Source organism: Spodoptera frugiperda, chromosome 11 (genome assembly GCF_023101765.2).
Source record: "Spodoptera frugiperda isolate SF20-4 chromosome 11, AGI-APGP_CSIRO_Sfru_2.0, whole genome shotgun sequence".
Taxonomy (NCBI): Eukaryota; Metazoa; Arthropoda; class Insecta; order Lepidoptera; family Noctuidae; genus Spodoptera; species Spodoptera frugiperda.
Window position 1 is genome coordinate 6,340,722 of NC_064222.1, and position 18,513 is coordinate 6,359,234.

Here is an 18,513-nt window from a genome sequence, read left to right on the forward strand (position 1 = left end):
TTATTTTTTAATTGTTATAAATTCGTAATTCCTTTAGTTTTAAGTTAGACTTAAGTTCGGAAAGATTATATCTCTGGTTCGATTCCGGGTCGCTATTACTAGGCTTTTTTCGGTTTTTAGAAAATTTCTCAGTAGTAGAATGGAGTGTAGAATTGAGCCCAGTATGGTAATAGGTTCGCCCCTATTACATGGGACTTATAACACAAGTGGTGAAAAGCGGGTGTACGTTGTATAGCGGTACTACGTGTCGTAATGTGCAACTATGCCTACCCCTTTGGGGATAAACAGGCGTGACGTTGTGTGTTGTGTCTTTACTAACGCTCAGAGATATTTAACGATTACTTAAACTATCCCTTAATATCGATTTTGTTCCAAAAACAATCGCTAAGGATTAGATTAAACAACCATTAAATGACTCTGAATACGACGGATAAAGACATGTCGAGACTAGCACTCCCAAAAAAAAATCTCATCCAACACCAATCCTTTTTAATTACATTTCTATACCCATACAAGTGGGGACTGGCTGGCGTTGGCTATAAAACTGAATCCTTTGAGCTGATAGCCCATAAAGGTGTCGCCGTTAAGGCAGAACACGGCACTCGCTAATGGGCAGCGACCCTAATAAAACTGGACCACGGTAAATGTCGAGACGGCATCAGATTTCTTTTCAAAGAATTGGTGTTTGCGGAGATAAAAGTATTGTTGTGGTCTCATAGGCAAACTTGTGACTCCTAAACTTGTGTTTTAACTCCTAATTTTGTGTGTAGATGGGTCTATTTTTTGTAATCATCCAATGACTTCGTATGTAAATTAATCCCTTTGAGGCGCTTTTGATGAAACAAGTGGGAGTGTTACACTTTTACTTACTAAAAATCACCCCGTTCCTTTTCCTGCTTTGAGCCGGAGCCCCGGTAACCTGTTACGTTGTCCGCAGCTTCGGAAAACTTGTGACTCTTAAACTTATGTTTTAACATTCTAATTTTGTGTGTAGATGAGTCCGTTTGCTAGGGGAGATCATCCAATGACGTCTCCCGCCTTGGGTGAGGCGAGTGCAAGTGGCAGATTCTTACTGACTAAAAATCACCCCATTCCAACACCTGCTTTTTGAACCGAAGTCCCGGTAACCTGCTACGTTGTCCGCAGCTTCGTGACTCTTAAACTTGTATTTTAGTCTTAAGCTTTCTGCAGCGCGCGGAACGCGACGCGTCGTACGCATGGTCTGTCTTGATGATCATACATATTAGAAACGTTTAAAATAAAACATAATGTTGTATGCATTATTTATTTATACGTATCATTAAATTGTTTAACTATGTAACTGTGTTGACAATAATTGGTCAACCATATTGCGCGGTTCATTGCACAGAATAATATGTAAATACTTTTAGCTTTTGGTGTGTGATTTCATTCGACCGTGTTTTGTTTTATTTATTGTGATATTCATCATTTTGTTTTGATATTGTTTATCAAATCAAATTAGAGATGATTTTATTTGTTTGAATTATTTGCTTTTTTTTCTCCAAAGTCATCCACGACGAAAGGGACTGTCAGACTTTCACTGACTTAAACACACCCCGTTGTCCCATCTCAAACGTAGGTACAAGAGTGCGATCTTTCTTGCCAGGCCCTAGCTCAAGATGCACAGCGGAGTGAGGTGTTGGCCTCCTCCGTGGTGTGAGGTATTTCCTAATCTAATTCTTGAAAAATATTTAGGTATGTAAAAAGTTATAATGGGTTTGTTATTCCTATTTAATATTAGTTTATGAATAAATTAATTAATCTTAGAATATATTGCCAAGTGCAAAATTGAAGAACGGCTAAGTCTTCCTTTGTGTATTAATTAAAGATATGAATATAGAATCAATAAATATACATAAGCACAACAACGACACATATCGAAGGACCATAACATAAATAATACCTAGGTATCATAACAGTACCTAAGTTCATTGATAAGGCCTCACACTTCGATTCATTCTCACATCTGACGCATAATTCCCAGTATTTGTGTTATACATGTCTGTACTGCACGGATTCATCTCGAGTGATAAGCAAATTTGTATCGTGCTATCGTTCTAGGAAGCGGTGATACGTTATGAGTGGCACTACATTGTTTAAGGATTCCTTTCGCAAAAATATCTGTCTTATATTATTTTTGTCGCCTTTTATCCCCGAAGGGGTAGGCAGAGGTAGCTCGCCTCCCGACCAGAACCAGACCCTTGCGTACGGCGCTCTTAGAGCCATCAGGCTGAAAAGCCTGATCCGAAGCTGTGGACTATCGCGGGCTTACCGGGTCTCCGACTTTTGCTTTTCAGCAAAAGTAGGAACGAGGTGTTTTTACGCCGTCTCGCCTCGCCTAAGGTGAGAAAAGCCATAGGATGACTTTCTGTCATCCTATAAGTAATTTGCAAATAAAAGCAATTTCTCCTAATAATATTATGCTATTTCTACTAATACCACACATAACAGTGCCAATATGCTTAAATCATTAACTAACTTAACTATAACGCAACTTAATACCATATAAGCGAAAATCCCATCCCATTATTCTATTATGCCAGTTAAATTTATGCGAGCAGTAACTCGAATCACTGTTAATACTCTAGTATCGATACATCGATGCACCATTCGATTTACAGCAGATTTACGTATCGAATATTCGTTTCTGTACTCGTAACTAGTGTGGTGCGATTGTTCAATTGATAGGACTATGTTGAATGGGGACAATATGGGAATATTGTAAGATAATTATTATTTTAAATGTTTTATTCTAAACCAGCTACTGTCAGTGGCTTCGCCCATATTCTTGTGGGATAAAAGTAGCCTATGTGTTATTGTAGACTATAATCTACCTCTGTTCCAAATTTCATATCGATCCATTCAGCCGTTTTGACTTGAAGGAGTAACAAACAAACAAATATACAAACTTGCGCATTTATAATATTAGTAAGATTGTAAGATTAGTAGGGTATTTTCTAATTGATTAATCTTGTTTTAATTTTTAAACTTAACCTTTAAATATCTCGAAAACGTGAAGAAGAGAGTTTTAAATAAAAATCCGTCCTATACCATGTATTTTTTTACACTTTACTGACTATTTATACTTAAGGCCACTTATAAAATTTACGGTCAGCCTTAAATTGAATAACTGCTCAATTTCAGACCATAACAGAGTGTTATGAGGACACGTGATTTATTAAGGTCTAATACCGATATACGTTGGTCAATATTACAAAATCGTTTGCAGGCTCCGAACTAATATTGGTATTTTACTCAGAAAATGCCATTGTCACTTTTTGTCCGGCGCGGGGACGAACCCGCGAGACGTTGCGCAGCAGCCAGTTACCCAACCACTGCGATAACCGAGCATTCAACTTACTTATTTCCCCCTCTAACTTTTAAATAAACGAGTGAGAAAACTGAAAAAAATATATAATGTAGATTAGAATGGAAACTAACAACGAAAATTGGTTTGAACGAGATATCATTATTAGTTTTTAAGAAATAAAACATTTTTAAAAACCGCAAATATAACTTTGTCGTTCATACAAACACTATGTAAAACCAAATTATTTGACAACTTTTATATTATGTCATCTACTTGCTGTTACGGAACCCTTCATGGGCGGGTCCAACTCGCACTTGGCCGGTTTTTCATCATTTAGTTCCGTCCATCGACTGCCAAAGCTTTCATTACTCATTTTCCTTAACCAAACAATAAGAGCTGAGTAGTGGAGTCCATTTTAAGGAAAACTAAAGCAATTACGCTAACTGTACTTATTGATGAGGTTTTCCTTTTTAGAACCCCTTTTGGCCTTCAAGTGCAACAACAAGGGCCCAAACAGGTTTTATTCTGTGTTTTCCTTATGAAAAAAAATAAGTGATTGGTATTTTATTTGTGTGTTGTATAAGGAAGTAGATGTCGGGCAGTTATAATTCGATGTGTTGTTTAAGGTACGCGTCCACAGGCCCGCATCGTACGCATCGCACGCAACGGATTTTAGTTTGTCTTGTATAGAAACTCATACAACTGCGTCCACTGATCCGCATCGTACGCACCGCATCATCAGCAATGCCTACATGCGATGCGTACTGATGACATCATACGGAATGCGTACGATGCGGGCCTGTGGACGCGTACCTTAAACAACACATCAAATTATAACCTTTTGCGATGCGTACGATGCGGGCCTGTGGACGCTTACCTTTAGTGTTTACTATAATTATGATATGAAACGTCTAGAGGGTTCGATTCACCTACGGAGCAACTCTTTGCAGTACACAAATTATTGTTTCTGAGTTGTGATGTGAATATGAACTTGTATGTTTGTAAACGCCCCTAAACATAAAAAAATCCTAGTGTAGGGGCAACGTTTAAAAATGTAAAAAATAAGGTTAGCACATAAGCAGTATGGTTATTTACCGGCCACAATTTCAAACTAGGGTTACAGAAATACCTTATTACTGAGAATTCTATCGAAAAACCTCAACCAACAAACCGCTACACCACAAAAGCTTAAACAAGGAAATTCTCTAACTCTAAAACCTAACTCAAAACACCAGTATTTATTAAAGAAGAAAATATTAAAATTCCATCACAAACTGCTATTCAAAAACCAACTCTAACACACAAGACTTAAATATTACTTTCAAAGAACAGAGGCCTTGTCAAAAGAAAACCACTGTTCGTAATCTGACTTGTGGCTTCTCACAGACTAAGCTTAACCTAAGCTGAGATAAACAGATAGCTTATAACTTAACATTAACTTAAATACTTAATACTTATGTTATGCTAACTTAAGTTTATTTCAAGTTGGTCGTGGTTTCTTGATCTTTGCAGTCAAGTTAGTTCTAGGTATTGTTTATTGTGGTTTCGGCTTTAAGGGCATATCACACTTTAATGTTACCACTTGAACCCAGCAATAAACTTGTTATTTAAATTTGAACTTTAAATCTTATGTTGTATGATATATTTTATAACGTCATTAGAAAAAGGCTGTAAGCGCGCGGTCCATGCGTTGACAGCGAGCTTACAGCATTTTGCCGTGCCGTGTTCCTGCCGTTTATAGGCATGTGCGATAACCCTTAGGAGTATAGGTAGCAGGGTTGGTAAAGGTAATCCGCTTTTTAATTGTAGTTAATTTTTATTATAAGTCATATATCATCACCTGCTCGTCTCCGTCCTCTGTAAACTCTTCAATAATATTTAAGAGTCGTTTCAGTCAAATTCTAAATAGTCATTTGATATTTCACGAAAGGCCTTATAATAAACAGAAATATAATAACAAAACGTAATTTTCATACTGCTACAAATTTCCAAAGCAAAATATAGTCATCATTCAAAATGATAGGTATACATACAATAAAAAATAAACATTTAATAACATCGTACAGCAATATTATACATAAAAATCCAAAACATACCTATCACAATTTACTCACTTAAACTCAATCAGTTGTAGCTCACGCACACACACACACACATACTCTCATAAAATAAAAATAAACGTCAAAACGCAAGTGAAAAAAAAACGGTGATGACTATACAAAATAACATGGCAACATCAAACAGTGTTTTCACATCAAAAAATTTACACAAGTAAAAGGAATACCAACTCAATTACAGGTCTGAGTTGCCTTTAATATTAGGTACATGGAATATAACGAACCAATTTGGTCGTTCAAATATTTTTACCGAGTTATTTAAACAGGTACGTTACCTGCGTAAGCCGTATTCAGATTTTATAATACACAACATGTTCTGTGACGTGTTACGTGGTACGCGCTGTAACGTTACACCGTGTAACAGGGTTATTAGTGAAGTGGATTTTATTTCTTGTTGCTGTTTGGTTTTGATTTCATTTTATTTGTAGTTTTTACCTGAAAGCTTGACAGATAAATAATAGAAGTGATTTCATTGTTTTTGATGATCAAGAAATATGATTAATTATTATTTTATAGGCTTACTCAAGTAACTGTTTGGCGCGGAACTCGACTATTACACTCATATTCATGAGTAGCTTTCCGCAACCCACGACGCGGCTGAGTCGGCAGCCTCTAAGAATATAAATCTCTAGCATGGCTTGAAACTAGTCGAGTTTCTCGGCAAACAGTTATGTGAGTAAGCCGATAACATAATAATTAATTTAGTATGTCTCACGAAAGTTATAATAAAAAGAAATGAGATTAGACAGAAACTACTACTTATAATAAATAAGTAAATTAATAGAAAGATAAAAAAACAATATCTAATCGAGAAATCATACAATTTGTAAAGAATAGAAGCAATTCATTATCATATACAATTATTCAATGCTACATAGAGAACAATTATTCAATGCAACATGTAACACGCAACATGTAACACATTACAGTAACAGTGCACGGTGAAACGACGTTTAATCTCGTTCGCAAACATATGCGAACGCGAGCGATGTTAATCTTTACTTTGCATAGTTTTTTTAAAACATTTTGTTTGGCAATAAATAAAACAGTATCAGAGTTTTCGATTCAGTAAGTTTTTAGTAAATCGTTCTATAGAACTAGTATTTTGTTGTAAAAAGGGGGAGGTTTGGGTATTGATCACTCCCCTTCCTTTACGTTGTCACAGTAATTTATATTGTCTAGTTTATTTATTATTTTCGCTATACTTTTTTTTGCTTTGGTGTTATTGGATGAATATATTGCATGTATTGTGCTGTCTAGAAATTCATAGTTACAATAAATAAATAACGTTGGTGATTTAATTTATAGCTTTGTAAGTTAAATCATGATACTCACGAAAAGAGTGGAGTAGAAGAGCAGGAGAAGGAACGCGGTAGGTTTTAGTCAGTAAGAGTCTAACGTTCCCTCTGGCCTCGGTGGGCCCAAGGCGGAAGAAGTCATTGAATGATTTCCTCACAATGATGTTTTCCTCCAATAATATCTTCTGATTTTTTCCGTTGCGGGATCCAAGGTATTCATGGCCCTGGGACGCATCGGACTTCAGCGTTCCGGTGTTTTCATTATTGTATCTACTGTATATCCAGGCTTATTTAAGTTGCAGCGGTATGGGAGATTGCAGCGGGTTTGTCCCATTAAAAAATATGTTTTCCGTCAAACAAATTCCCAATAAATACGTTACATTTAAACAATAAATGTAAACAGTAACTTTACTAAGACAATCGACTGTCGCAACAGAGTTGCTTCATTTGTTCCGAGCGGCCTATCGTATCGACTCACCCTTGCCCTCAGATATGCAACCCAGTTTATTTCACGAACATGTTGTTATCTATAAATAAATAATAGGACATTTTTATTGCCCGCCAGTGTAATGAACTTTACGCGTTAGATATATCTGTATTCTTACTAGCGTTTGTAGTTATTTTAATGTGAATGTTCCGCTTTTTTCGTATCTAGTATGGGTGTATCAAATACAGACAATAAAGACCTCTCTTGGTGCCTCCATTATACGAGTTACCATGAAAGAACTAGAAGAACTCAACTTATTTATCTTTCTTACAGTTTATTTTGGCTATTAGACACTGGGTCGTGGTGGCCCTGAGCCTCATGCATGAGGAATCTCATGCATAACAGTACAGGTTTGAAACCGAAATATCGGTAACATACCACATGTGTACATTTTCCAAGTTACATCATACTTTCTAATGATTATTGTTAGATGACCACTGACAAACGGTGAAAGAAAACATCGTGAGGAAACCAGGGATTAAAACTGATTATAATTTTGATATCGCCAACCGGCATTGAGCAAGCATGGTGATTAATGTTCAAACCTTCTCCGTGTGAAGAGGCTTTGGTTAGCAGTACTTGGTTGTGGTAGAGATCCACCTAGTCCAAAACTTTAAGAATATACCTAAATATCATGTTTCCTGGCGGAATTCGGAGAAATCCTACCTAGTCGACTATATATTACATCGCCTTAGGTAATGTGGTGAGAGTAAGTATGACAACGTATTAATAAACCAAAAAATCTTTCCTTTCCTATGTAAAGCTTTGCCAGTGGCAAGAAACCTTTTTAGCTGTTCCTTGTCTATCAATAACTCAATCAGTTGAGGAAACGTTTTATTTATATCAAGAACAATACATTTATAATAATAGGTATCACATTTTTATTCGTCAGCCAGTGTAATGAACTCCAGACATTAGATAAATAAATTACTAATTTCAGATGATTGTTTATCCAAATAATTGGATGTGGTAACTGTGAATTTAGGATATTAATTTAACTGTTCATTATAGTATAAAACAAAACGTTTACCACATCTGCCTGTTTACAAAATTAGAGATAGATTCATGCGGTTTTCATCATCGAATTGGTTTTATGTTATTTCATATTTAATCATGTTTGTTAAACAGTATTTTATTAAGTACGTACAGGTAGCTACATAATATACGATAGGATTCTCTATTGGGCATAGTCCACTCCAATAGCAGGCTATGGGACCACTATACCACGATTTCGGTCTTAAAGAGCCATCAAACCACCACTGTTGGGCCCCAATACCGCTGGTGATACCTGATCCGGAGCTGCGGACTACCTAGCGGGTTTACGCGGCTCCGGCTCGTAAAGCAGCAGTAAGAATGGGCTGGTTTTAAGTCAGTAAGAATCTAACACTCCCTCTCGCCTCGCCCAAGGCGGTAGAAGTTATTGGATGATTTGCTTCCCTTAAAAACAAAAGCCACCAGGCATGGTCAATACACCTAATTCCAACCTAACTCTTACTAGAAAACTTCGAAAGAAACCGGTAAAATTAAAACAAATATAACGTAGATATTGAGCTATTTAGTAGGCACCTATAATAAATAGGCCACGGATCATAAACATGTATTTTAACTAAAATATACAAGTTTGATACTAGAATACTTTAATATTCCTCATAAATATTCTGTTTGTGATACTATAAAACATTTTCTTCGCTACGAAACGAAACGCTTTAGTCTATTTAAAAGAGCAGAGAGCTCAGCGATTCAAGATGGCCGCTTTAAAAGAGAAATGTCACTTTTCGCGCCATAATAACTCTTTGTGTTGCCAGCGGAAAAAACTGTACAGTTTCACGTTTAAACAGCCATAGACAAAACACTACTTAGGTAATTACGTTGGTGGTATATCGTTAAATAATTTCGTGAATTAAAGGATTTTTGAATAGATCTAATATTAGCTAATGTTTTCGTTGAAAGTAGTTATTTGGCATTAAGTTCCGAATAGAAGTTTGACATTTTATTCATTTTGAATACTGTTGCCTTTTATAAATGGAAATGTTTCTTAAATATTAAACGAGCGGCAACTCAAAAGGTGTAAAGTATTTATGAGGCTTTTCGAAAATATCTCAAAAGTATGATTTTATTGTAACTTTCGTGAGACATACTAATTTTAATTCAATTATGTTATCGGCTTACTCAGTCGAGTTCCTCGTCAAAACATTACGTGAGTAAGCCGATAACATAATAATTAATCTCAAAAGTAGTTCTCTCAGAAATAGCTCTCTTTAAATGATTAATCCGGCTCAGTGTTTGGCAATCAAAAAAATTTCTAGTAGTCGCATTAGCTTCTCTGCGGACCTTTCTATGGCTTAAGAGGTGCAATATTTATCTAATAAGTAGCTACTAGCCCGCGAGGTTTCCCCGTTGTTCGGCGACCTTTTGGTAATAGCGTGATGATTTATAGCCTATAGCCTTCCTGAATAAATGCACTACAGACCAGTAGTTCCAGAGATCAGCACGTTCAAACAAAGAAACTCTTCAGCTTTATATACTAATTATCTGAACATATTTAGATTATTTCAACCATTTTTGAAACAAAATATTCAACCACAAAAAGGTTTTACTTACAAAATAACAGTCTTATAGGCAGCTTTATAGGCAAGCATCATTAGTAATCATGTTAGACCTAAGTCTGGCTCAGTCTAGACTAATCCTCAGCTCGTAACGCTAAGCACTAATATACTTAAACGGCTTCTAGATATCAAGGGTCCCTGAGGCGTTAACTACGTTTTAGCATATCATGTTACTAAACATCAGAGGTCTGAGACTACTCCTATGTAGTTGTAGGGTTATTAATTCAATATTTTAGCTGAAGCTTAGTTTTTATTACTGACAGTTAAAAGAAATTCAAAATAATATTACTTATGTGTTTTATTATAACTTTCGTGAGACATACTAAATTAATTATTATGTTATCGGTTTACTCACGCCGAGTACCAGCATGAGCATAAGTAGCAGCGCGACAGTCGTCGCGTCGTGTGTCGCGGAATGCTGCTCATGAATATGAGCCTCTAGTATGGTTTGAAACTAGTCGAGTTCCTCGTCGAACAGTTACGTGAGTAAGCCGATAACATAATAATTAATAACTTACAGTGTTTTATTAATCCTTCTAATATTATAAATCCGAAAGTTTGTTTGTTTGTTTGTTACTTCTTCACGTCAAAACGGCTGAAGAAATCGAAATGTTTGGATTAACACATTAGCTTTTATACCCACGGTAAGCCGGGCGAAACCGTTAGCAGAAGCTGGAATACCTAGTAAGGATTTTTTTTATCTTATATCTCATATTTTAGTCTATATAAAAAAATAGATTTTGTTTTTATTTTAATCTAACTTTTTTCTTCTCATATTATTCTATCAGCTTTTCAATTCAACTTGTTTTCTTTTTTTATACAATTTAACAGAAAAATAACAAATCTAAATATATATGTAGTAGGTTATATTATACAAATAACTTTTTATAACTTATATTACACTTAGTTTTGGACACTGGACAGACATACGATTGCTTTCTTAACTATTTCTTTTATAAACTTTCGTAATGAAAAACGTTGTAACCATCTAACAACTCAACTGCTAATGTTAACTTTATTACTTACTTCATAAAGACCAAAATTGAATGACGTAAGTCAGACTTTTGAGACATTTTTTTCTAGGTATAGGGTTCTCCCTATACCTAGAAAGGGTTCACCCGCTTGGATGGTCTTTGTTACTTATTTGGCAGATCTATAAGTAAACATCGAACACAACGCACAATTACAAAAAACAAATTGTAAACTGCCAAAAACAATTACAAAGTCAGAAAAATGTCACACAGAGTGGGAGAGCCATGCTTCGGCACGAATGGGCCGGCTCGACCGGAGTGATACCACGGCCTCACAGAAAACCGACGTGAAACAACGCTTGCGTTGTGTTTCGTTGTGTGAGTGAGGTTACCGGAGGCCCAATTCCCCCCTTCCCAATCTTCCCCATCCCCGATTCCCGAACAAAAATTCCTAACTCCCAAAAAGCCGGCAACGCACTTGTAACGCCTTTGGTGTTTCAAGTGTCCATGGGCGGCGGCGATTGCTTACCATCAGGTAATACGTCAGCTCGATTGCCGGCTTGTTCCATAAAAAAAAAAAAAAAAAAAAAAAAAAAACAGAGTAAGTTTCAGAAAAAAAAATGGCAAATAATAAATTAATTTAACACAACGTGTGGTAGACGGTTATAAAACAAACAATGGAAAAAAAACTGTCTCTGACACAAAGCAGCCAGTATTTACCGAAAACATTACCGTACCTCATTGAAAAACCACAAAATATAAAAAAAAATCACAGTATGCAAGTCCCTGCACTTGACGCAACTACCATTCAACCGCGAAGTGGCCATAAACTGACATAGAGTAAACAAAACACCGCACAATGACGGACAAAACACAATGTAACAAAACTAATTCATGCCAACAACATGAAAAGCTTTAACCAAACAATTATTTAGAAAGGGCATAATAACCCTATGAATGAGAAACGTCTAGTCATTCCCAAAGAAAGGGCGTAGAATGGGCATAGACAAGGCTGTAAAAACCTCCACGTTGACACCTTTTGTTTGTCCGCTTGTCTATTGTTCTCAAGTACTGGCCGCATTGTGTTTTCGTTTAAGAAAAATGGACGGTGTTGTTTTGAATTTCGAATACTTAGTTGGGTTTTAAAATTTGAATTGTACAAATGTACAGGTTGTTTCGTAATGTAAATGGATAATTAGAATTTAATGTGGGCGGATGTGATACAAATTTAATCAATTTGACAGACAAAAGGGTTTTTATTACTTTTGTAATATTGAATTTTATATTAAAAAAGCTCAAATTAAAAGTAATTAATTAGATTTTTATAGACAAAAAGTTTCAAACTCAAAATAACACTTTGTTCTCTAATTGTAGCAACGTTTGATGAAAATTCAATCAAGTTTTAATTGCTACCAAAACCAAGATGGTTTGTTTACAATGAAACTTCCTTGTTCTTAAACTAAATTATACGAAAATATTCAAAAGCAGAGGTTTTTACATTAAAATCATTTACAAAATTATTGATTCGCAACGTAGAAAAGTCCCTGTTTTTGGTTTACCCTGTACTCAGTATTCATTGCATAAGAACATTACTATGAACAACACACTCACACATTATTTACCAGGCTGTCACTTCAGTGGAAGAAAAATTTAAAGACAACCCATTATTTCAAACAAACTGGCTATTTATATATTTTATTTATACATAAGAAAACTAAAACCATACTCAACTCTTTGTTCGGAAGAAATGATAAATCAAAAGGTTTGCCCAGTTTTCCTAGAATAAAATTAAATAAACTGGAAAATTGTGAAGCAAACATATTCGTATAGCAACTTACTTAAAGTAAAATCGATTGCTATGAGTTTGTCGACATAAAAGCTTGTCAAACGGTTTGCGTTTTGCTTTCAGTAAAAAGCATTTAACCTTTGAAGTCCTAGGCAAACCTAACGGGCCGAGTGAAAGAAGCGAATAATGACGCAGCCTGTATATACCGTTCCTTTTATAATTTATTTCTAAATTTAAATTTAAAATAATTTCTGGAAACTTACGGTTGGAATATTTTTAAATTGACTATTATGAATGCGATTGTATAGTGGTATTACGTGCCGTAATGTGCACTTCTGCCTACCCCTTCTGGGATAAAAGGGTGTGATTTTTGTGAAGTGTGGAGATTATGGTAAACCCTCTTATGTAGAGAGGGTCATTAATAGTCCAGCTCGAGTAGTAGACTATCACAAACCATTGATGATAATGAATTTCAATGTATTTGATCTGACAGTTTCATATTTTGATTTTTATCAATTATTAAATATGCGATCATAAAACAAAAATGCTTATCAAACTATCCTTCCGTGAATTGAATAAAAAAGAGGAACAATTTCCACTTATCTCTGTTGATACCTAACATTGGATGTCAATGAAATAAAATAAAAACATTACATGTATTATGGCGATTTTATACCTAGATCGAAAAAGTTGTGCGAAAAACCTGAAATGTCACTAAAACCGTTTAAAAATGAAGGACTAATACGATTGGTAATCCTTGTTTGCAAATATTAGTTCCGAAAAGCTTACGAAAAAGATTATTATAAATATGTACTTATTAAAAACAAACTGAATGAAGCGGTAGCTGGGCCATTGTAGCGGGTTCAATTCCCGCACGGAGTTACTCTCTGTGTGATCCACAAATTATTGTTTTGAGTCTGGGTGTCGTGTGCATATGAACTTGTATGTTTATAAACGCACCCACGACACTTGAGAAAATCCTAATCCACATAACCAAATTTCAAAATGTTAATATTATTTATTCATTACCTACGTTCGCTATGTTGTAAGGTTTCAACCGAAATTTTTCCTTTCCTCAATATTTCCGCAGCGTTTTTAAAAAGTCTTCCCTCATCATAAGAAAAGTTGTGTTCGACTTAATTAAAACAAAGCCTTCAGATTTATGTTAAGACAAAAAAACATTCATAAAATATACAAACCTGAAGTAAAAAAGAAAAAACGGAAAAACTCGGCTTGTTTTTTAAACTCCGAAACAATATTTTTTGAGGTTATACAACGTTAAATTTAAAGATGGAAGACTTAAAAATTCTCGAAGAATAGATGAAGTTTAAGGTTATGATTTTTTTATGTAAATGAGGTTGGATACTTACCTACCCTTACTCTCACGCCCTATTACATGGGACTTATAACACAAATGGTGAAAAGTGGCTGTACATTGTATAGCGGTATTACGTGCCGTAATGTGCACCTCTGCCTACCCCTTCGGGTTAAAAGGCGTGACGGTGCGTACTGAAAACCAGACATAGGTAGGTATACATATGTCTGGTTTTTTTAGATGTTAAAAATACTACAATTTATTTCAATTCAACTATTGTTGTATGTTTTTGTTTGTTACGAAACAAAAACAAGGTTTCCTATAAGATTTCGTTTTGTCAATTGATAAAGAATTTGTCTAAAATATATCATTTGTTTGTTTGATTCTTTATGAAGTTATGTGACATTTAAGTAAAATTTGATTATAGATAGTTATTCTTAGACACTCAAGCTGCTGATAGTGGCTACTAGACTGGTTCTAATGAGGTTATAGTACTCCATACTCCTTAGTCTTTTCCGGAAAACTGATTAGCATTTCTTGTTTCTTTTTTTTTGGGAAAACCTTACATTTGCTCCGGAATATTTTTTTCCGTATTCACTAAAGATCACGGTTTACACACGTAAATTAAAGGACAAAAGCTCTACTAGTGTCGAGTCACAGCGGAACTCTTCATCGTGAACAGCGTGCGCAGTGATCTTTAGATAAGTATGTCTCATGATAGTCATTATAAAAAAAACTATGTCACGATTTGCAAACATTATATGAATTCACATACACATCACCCAAACCAGAAACAAAAACCAAACTGACCAAATCACCCTTTAAAAATTCTAAAACGAATTACTTAACAAATTCTAATACAAAAATTAATAATTAATACAACCTTAAAAATAATTAAACGAAAACGTATTTAATTATTCAAGACAACAATTTAAATTTTTCGACAAGAAAAAGAAAGTAGCTCGTTCTAATTATGAATTGTATTTTGTCAAACCAAAATGGTTCCATTTAAACGAATCCAAGAGACTTTCATTAATATAATTAATTTATTGGTTTTTAATATTAATTATTTATTAATGGCTTCTTTTTGAGATGAGGTTGATATTTTCTTTAACTAAAATTAAATAAAAATCACGGTTTACTCACGTAGGTACATTAATGGAGAAGAAAAGCTAAACCAGTTTTTTTTTCTTTTTGAGACGTCAAACGGTACGAGGACCTCATTAAGTGACATAACTAGTTGCCTTTTTTTAATGTTGCACTATACGTCATTACTATTTAATACGTTATTTCTACGTATAAAACGTACCTAGAAATGAAGTCACGCGATATTTCAAGTAAATATATCTTCGAAAGTATTTATTTCCGTAAGAAAATTAAAAAATCGTGTCTAATATTTTAAAATAATCCACAAGACGGGCATTAAAATAAAAATGAGTCATCTATTATCACCTAAAGATAAATCATAATATGTAATCTTAAAGTATTAGTAGTTAATTCATAAATCACAAAGATAATAAATAATAATGGTTGTCTATCTTTTAATAACCTATTACTATTCTTTTAACGATAACTGTTGCGATAATAGATGATTAAATAGGCAATTTATTTTCATTCATATGTTAACAAAATGTTACATATATTATATGTGCTGTTAAGCTGGCCACTTATAAGAGTGGAAACTATTTATAATCTTCTTTTGTTTTATAAAATATATTCAGTGGTGCTTCTGACTATTTGTTTAATTCACGTGTTAAATTATTTCAGCAATATATACCTATTTAAAGTATATAAAACAAAACTATTAATATAAATTATCAACTGAAACTTACCAATCGTTTTTAAACATTACTTATAAAATTGTTAACTATAAATTAATTTTTAGCATCGATAAATTAAGTATCCACACCTAATTTAAATCGAAAAATATAATTATAATTTTATATCCGATTAATAGCACCCCATATATCGAATTCGAATAAAAAAAAATACAAATTCAAATCAAGAACTTCAAGACCAACAAAAAAAAAAGTTAAACATGTCAAAATATTTCACCTAACAATCTGTACCTACTATTCTTTTCAAATAAATCATTCTATTCCATTCTATTCTAAAAATTCAAATATGGAGACGACCGTTACATAAATAAATATTATAACAATAGTGATCGTACTTACATGGTTTCGTTCACACAATCACAGTCACTAACGCGCGGTCCCGGAGTCGACACGTCCTCCCGACTCGACACACGGGGGAGGTATGAAACACTGCCCGCTGTAGCTGGTTCTCCCGAATTTCCGTCAACGTACTGCCTCTACAGACGATCTGAGTCGCGCGACTTTAGTTACTGCGTGGGATGTAGGTTTTAATTGTGTGCTTAGAATTATTATGATAAAGTTGATTAAAGTGATGATTGTTATGTGAAAAGGGATTGCTGTAGATATTAAGAGGTAAATAGTATATGATGAGTGTGAAGATGAAATTATTTTGATTTTGAGAGTCTAGAAAATGACACTCCGTGAAGGTTTGAAGAGAAAGTTTACGTTAAAATTAAAATGTAAAAGAAAGACGACTCCTGCATCCGGATTTTTTTTTAGCGGTGATATGTCTGTGTTTGGCCACCAACCTGCTTACTGCCAGAACGGCGAAGCGAAGATGTAGTAGATATATGTAGTTCACTTACGTTTATTAAAGCTCAACCAAAGATACAAAAAATATCAATTTCAATTCATTTGAAACATCTGTCATTTATCAAGCTTTAATAATAATTATGTAACTACGGACTTACATTGATTATTATAAAGTTCAAAGTTTCGTACATACATACATACGTAAAGTTATATAAAAAAGCAGAAAAGTACTTGATGAGTTTAAATATAAAACCTACAATAAAACAAACTTAAAATATAACTTATAGTCTTATAACAAACTAGCAACCCGTCCCAGCTTCACATGGGTGCAATGCTGATATATTATGCATGTATTATACAAACCTTCCTCTTGCATCACTCTATCTATTAAAAAAACCGCATTAAAATCTGTTGCGTAGTTTTAATGATTTAATAAGCATACAAAGGGATAGAGAAAGCGACTTTGTTTTATACTATGTCAGTGATAGTGATTAAAAACCAAACATACAATATTTACAAAAATAACAAAAAATATCCTCATTTATTTTAAAACACTATAAAAAAATCGCACGACAAGAAAGCCGTCTGTCACCGCCCTTTGGACGAAGAGTGGTCGACGCGGGGTGAACGACTTGTGATAAGATTGTGGTGCCGGATGAGCAGCATTTGACAACGGGATTGATCACGCTAATTACTCTCCGTGTAATACAAGCAAGAAACTCCAAATATTAATTCTAATTATCTTGTGGAAGGGACCATTTGTTACCACACGATGTTTGCACCGGGTTATAAGTGAAGACGGGTGGTAGGCAAGTGAAATGAGTTTTTAAATGAATGGTATTAAAGTTGGAATTGCTTTGGTAATCATTATTATTACGAACCCGTAATTTTAAGTCAATGAACAAAATTAACAATGAGGCTCCTATACGTAAGCAGGTTTACCATAAAAGCTTGGCGCGAGGTCCCAGTATAAAAGTTTCAGGTTTATACTACGATCTCTCTAAGTACCCATAACTATCGAGCATGTATGAAAATACTGATGACTGTTGATGAAGCGAAAGAGGTATGTAAGATTCGTAGCAACTGGCGTTCCATTGTCTCTGTCTACCCAGGTAACAGGCGGGAGTACTGCTCAGTACTCCAATTAATCAAACCTAGTTTAATAAAGGATAATTATATAGAATATTATATTGTGTAGTTTAGATATTTATACATTACTAGCTAAACCGGCAAACTTCGTACCGCCTCAAAATAAACTTTCAAACCTTTCCTGAATCTCTACAAATAATTTAAGATCAAAGTTAGCCAAATAGTTCCGGCCTTTTTCGTGTTTTAGCCAGCTAACAAACAGGAATTCATTTTATATATTTAGATATACTACATAAGTATGCTACAACATCGCATTGGGTATAGCCTAAGTCCTTACTTAGGCTGAAGGTCCGGAGCTGCAGACTACCTAGCGGGTTTACCGGCTCAAACAGCAGAAGTAGAAACAAGGTAGTTTTTAATCAGTAAGGCTGGAGAAGTAATTAGATGATTTAGTCCCATTAAATACAGCCTGTAAGGTAATTTGTATGTTACTACTGAATAAATAAACAAAACTACACATTTAAACTAAACCCAAAAAAATAAATAAAAATTCTTTAAAGAAACACCTTTAATAAAGCCACAGATCACACAGACCTATAAGTCCATTACCATCCTATCTAGCAGGACCTACACTAGCGAACTAGCAACGTAGCGTACGATCAGCTCTCGACATGAACTGCCAAACTTTGTGCTGACCGCTACCCGCGGCCATTCCCACCCAATTCAGCTTACTGCGCGAAAATATTAGATAGAGACCCACCTTTATGGCTTCGGCTCTTGGCCAAAATTGGAGGCGACATTCAAACCTGTAGGGGTGATAAAAATTGAGGAAACTTAGTAAATATGGCTTACACACGTAAAATTATAGAGAAAAGCTAAGCTC

The 18,513-nt window shown here is 34.6% G+C and overlaps 1 protein-coding gene across 1 annotated transcript in view; it reads right to left on the reverse strand.

Annotated features, from left to right (window-relative positions):
• Positions 1-16,254, reverse strand: part of LOC118275137 (somatomedin-B and thrombospondin type-1 domain-containing protein) — a 77,833-nt gene extending 61,579 nt beyond the window's left edge. Inside the window, exon 1 of the mRNA XM_035593004.2 lies at positions 16,089-16,254. The gene's annotated coding sequence lies outside the window, so the exon portion shown is untranslated. The remainder of the gene's footprint in view (positions 1-16,088) is intronic.
• Between the last annotated feature and the right edge of the window lie 2,259 nt (positions 16,255-18,513).